Raw genomic sequence first — 5,359 nt, forward strand, 5'->3', positions numbered from 1 at the left:
AGCTCCCCACCGCCGTCCCTGCTGTCTCCGATGGGGACTCCTTCCCTGGAGTCCGCCGCGCCGCCGCCTCCATTGCCCCTCGCCCAAGCCGCCCTCGCCTCCCCTCCTGTATAAATGTGCCGCCCCCGCCGCCCTCTTCTCCCCTCTCTCTCCCTCGAGCGCCGCGCCCCTCACCTCACGCCACCACCAACCGCCGCCGCCGTACTTTGCTGCCGCCGTCGCCCCGCGCTGTGCCTTGCTGCCGCCGCCCGCACCACCGCGCCACCGCTCCCCGCTGCCGCGCCGCGCCTTGCTGCTGCTCGCCCGCAGCCATCGCCCCGCTCCTCACCGACGCCCGCCGCCGTGGGAAGCCGCCGGAGTTCGCCGCCGGTTTTCCAACGGAAAACCTCCCCAACCGGTAAAACCCTAGAACGGTTTTTTTTCGGTTTTTACGGTTAGTTAGATCGGTTTTTCTCTTTTAGTTAGATTTAGTTTATGGATGTTCATTAGATAGGATTCGGTAGAGAACGAGTTCGTTCTTTAGCTCTCTGTAGCGAACGTTCACTATTTAGTTTTTTTCTTTTATTTCTTTAGTTTTCGGCTAGGGACCTATTTGTGATAAATTTCTTCATAGATTAGTCCCTGTACTTCAAACGACTATAACTTTTTACTCGTTAGTCCAAATCCAACGAAACCAACGCTCACGTCTTCGTTATGATCTCCTCTATCCAGTAATCCAACTCAAACATGCTTTTGAAAAGTTTAAAACTTGAATTAGATCAGATTTGAATTCAAACTTCTTTTGATCATATCTTTTTATCCGTAACTCTGTTTGAGTTGATTCTTTTTGCAAATCGAAGCTCTTGACCTAAACATTCTAATAAGGCCAAATTCACATAATTTTGGTACTGTTAAAAATTGTTTTATGTTGCAAGAGTTATATGCTTGGTTTGATGTTTTCCGAATCGTCTTCTTCGTTCTTTCTGGTCTTTTGAGCGATTGCTTATGTGTGGTTACTATTGCTTGATTACGATAGATTGGCCGGAGTGTGACGAGTAGATCTATCAAGATTTTGTGTGCGAATCATCTTCATCAACATTGCAGGAAAGTTCACACTTTGATCATATCCCTTTCGTACCCAGTTTTTATGCATTAGTTTCAACCCTCAAACATTGCATGAGTAGGATGGATAACATGTGGGTATTGGGAAGTAGTTACTGAGGTAGGAACCTATTGCCCTGTTACTATCAAACCCTTGGGAGTTACTTCTACGCGTTGCTTATATTGCTATGCTATGCTCGTAGACGTGGTTTGGGTATGAGTGAAATCCATGACAGATGTGAGATTGTTATTTAATGGTTCAACTTAAGGTGGCAACTTAAATACACATCTGGGTGGATTGCTAGGGGCACCCTGGGGATATACCAGTGGACTTGCCCGGACACCTGGGGATATACCAGCGTTGTCCTAGGAGATCCCGGGGATATACCGTGTGATCATCCTACGGTCCGCCACCCAGGATCAAAGGGATCATAAGATCATTCATGCTAGAAACTTCCGTGTGCAGCCACAAGCTATTACGGGCTCTAGCATAGTTCATTAAGTCATGTGAACTCTTACAGTGGTAGACTAGCAGATGTAGGGGTTGTAGGTGGTACGGTCTACCCATCGTAAGGTGCAAACGCTTCTGAAAGACTATGTCTCGGTCATCCGTCTTCTCAAACACCATGTAGTGCGAGAAACCAAACGGAGGCGATCGAGTCTTGTGGGGAAAAGTGCGCAAACCTCTGCAGAGTGTATAAACTAATCATGGTTAGCCGTGTCCCCGGTTATGGACATCTTGAGTATCTAGTTCTTGGATTATCCTGTTGATCTCATCACGTTACTTTAAATGAATATTGTTGGGTTTAATGATGTTACTTAATTGGGATTGAGAATGCTGTCAACCATTCTCAATGTTTAATAACCACCATGATAGTTAAATAAATTTATTCCTTTGCAGTAGGGAAAAATTGGCTTTTCGCAAAAACTATAACCATAGAGCTTTTCCACCAGCCAAATATGCATGTAGTGATAGCCTTTGTTCATCATTCTCTATGGTGTGAATTTGCCAGTACATTCAATGTACTGACCCTTTGTGGCTGCAACGTCTCATGTTGCAGGATTTCTTACGACGAGTAAGTGATACGTTAGGGTTACGATTTCTACACTCAACTTTGCCGTTGGTGTTGAAGGGAATCCACAACCTTGTTACTTCCGCTATTTTGGATTGAGGTAATAGTATTTACGTTACTTTTACATGTGATTTACCTCTGTTATAAATCCTCGAGTACTGTGTGTGTCAGCATACCGATCCAGGGATGACACTTAAGCACAGAGACTTGATCCATTCGGGTCAGGTCGCTACAAAGAGCCAAGTAGAAGAGATGTGCGTAGTCGTTGCGCGAAGAGAACGGGAGGAAGGACAATCCACGGGATCCCAAATCGTCGTTGCTCTCAAGAGCTCATTTCGTCAACTCTTGGGATTGAGAGGTTGACGAGTATACATGAGTACCTACACACAACAAAAACAAAGGGAAAATTGTGTGTGCATGGTAGATGTACACATCATCCATCATGATGCGCACGTGCTTGTGTTGGTTAGCACAAAATATCCAATGCTCAAATAAATGAGATGCATGATAGAGAAAAATGTCATCCACCATGATGGGTTTGTTGTTATGTATAGCATAATGGAGACTCAAGTTGTATAATGAATCATGGGAAATATCTAGAGCATTGTTATGCATGGAATGCATATGGTGCAAGCAATGATGAGAATCATGCAAAGTATGGAATGCATCAAAATCTCCTAATATGTATGAGGAAACTATGGGGGTCTCCTCATGAGCATTAATGGAAACATCTCTTGGAGAATATTGACAACATCCAAACAAAGCATATTTGGAACAATGTGATCATGGCATGGTATAGTAGATGAATTGTGCAATATCATCACATGAAAAACAAAAGCCAATGACCATCATCTCGTCATCTATGCCATAAGTGCAAATGGGATTTATTTTAATGGGGCAAGCATAGTTACTATGTTGAGATTGAAATGATGCAATATGGGATATCTCACGCACAGCATATAACAAGTTCAATGGATTGTCAAACATGATGTGACCAAAAGAATTTTCACATGATATCCTATGGAGCATAGCATCACAACTAGGCAACTCAACATGCTCATCATCATATTCATCATAAATAGGTAAGTCATGACATGATGAAGTCACACTAGCATGAAGTATGGTAATAGGTGTGTCAACATCATGCAAGCAATCATTGTGAGAAGAGTCCACTAGTGGGACAAGTGAAGCACCATCACCCATGTTACCTTTGGAGCTCCACTCACGTGGTGTAGGTGAAGTGTCAAAGACCGAGTCGTGGTCATCTTCATCATGATGGAACCATGCGTGGGGTGCATCATCGTATTCCACCATGGCCATCATCTTGTCCATAGGAAGGATGAAGTCGTCGAGGATTGTCGCATCATCATAAATGGAACCTAGCACCAAATGAGAATACACAATATAGGTAGAGGTCAAGTCATTAGAGTTGAAAGTGGCCTCACATGACCTATCAACTATCTCACTCTCTCTATGTGGTGGTTCACTGACTCCCTCAAGGTAGGTGCACTTAGACTCACATATGGTGGAGTCACTCATCTCACTCATGTGGTGGGGGTTGTGGCTCTCCTCACATGGGAGTTGTGGCAACTCGTCATATATGGGGCTAGTGGTGAAGTCACTCTCACTCTCAGTATGGTGGCACAAGGCACTCAAGTCATCATATGTCGCCGTGGTCGAAGGGAAAATCCCCTGATCAACCATCGCCCTTGAGGGGCTTTCGAAGATGGAAGTGTCGCCCTCGCTCGTAGGTGATCGCCTTGGACTTGATGATGTCGAAGTAGGCGTACTTGTCAGAGGTAGGCGAAGATGCCGTATGTTGAAAGGCAAAGATGCCTTGATAACACTTGGCGAAGATGCCATAGTTGTTGAAGAGGCCACAACTTTGTTGTCGATGTTGTGGTTTTGTAAGGCCCGTGCGCACGAGGTTGTTGGAGGCCGTGTGCACGGGGTCTCGTGTGTACGGGGGTCCAAGGCCCGTGTGCACGGGGGTGGCAGATAAGCCATCTCTCGTCCCGAAGGTCACTCTTCATGGTCTTGTCCGTGGTCTTGGCGGTCCCCTCGAAGATGATGACGGTGCCGCGTGGTACTTGCATCGTGTGGCCATAACGAAGACTTGCGACTTGAGCGTCTCCGCCGTGAAGATGACGAAGAGGACGAAGACTTGTAGTTGGCCCACACGTGTCGGATGTCATCCAATTATGCGTCCAACTTGGTGTCGATGCAGTCCCTTGTCCGTGCTTCGCGTTGGTGAATATCGACGGTGAGCCGCTCAATGCCTCGCATTGCTCGTTTTGGTCCGAAGATGGGCATTTTTTGATGTAGTCGTGATCACCTTCTTGCTCCTCGAAAAGCGGGTTCGCCGACGAAGTTGGCCTATCCATCATAACCAAGTGGAGTGAGTAGGAAAATGAGAGAACAATACTGAACTTACCTTTTCTGAGGATTGAGGATGTATCTCGTATCACTCAATGTGAGGTGAAAGAATAGTGGAATTTGTACCGGACTTGTTCACTCACACCTACAAGTAAAAGCTTATCGAGTGGCTTGGTTAGGACGAGTGGCACAAATTTCATGCAAATTGAAGTCCAAGATATTGTAAATGTTGAAATAAATCCAAAGGACTCAAAATGCAAAGCAAGTGATCACAAATATAGAGGAGGGCAATAAAGAAACACACACGGTGGGATAATGGGGCTTGTGCAACTATAGGGATGAGCAATGCAAAATCGCCTAACAAAGACTAAGCTCGTGTTGCACAAACACTAGGAGAGCACTAGCTTGATTGCACACTTGGGCACGATTCACCACTTGGCACCAACCTATATGTATGCAAGCTAAATGTTTCCTATTCCATGTATCCTCATCCACAAGTATCTCTTTTCATGCTCAACTCTCCTTTGCTTATAAGCTTATGATCTTTCTTTTCTTGCTTAAAAGATTTTTTTGGACTTTCCTCTTCCTTTCCACTATGCTTAATGAGCCTAAACCAAACACATGAGATAAGTATCACAAGATATGCACGGGAGCAAGCAATTGCACTATATGATATATCCAATGATGCAACAATATGATATCGTATGACTATGGTGCACAAGTTTTCGCGAAGCCCGACAATACTCAGATAGCTAGTCTCAATAGGTATGAAGGTATGCGCAAAGATGGTGGGGCTATCAAGATGTAATGCCAAGGAAGGAAAAGTTCCT

This window comes from Triticum urartu, chromosome 6A (genome assembly GCF_056163025.1).
Source record: "Triticum urartu cultivar PI428250 chromosome 6A, HENAU_Tu73, whole genome shotgun sequence".
Lineage (NCBI taxonomy): Eukaryota > Viridiplantae > Streptophyta > Magnoliopsida > Poales > Poaceae > Triticum > Triticum urartu.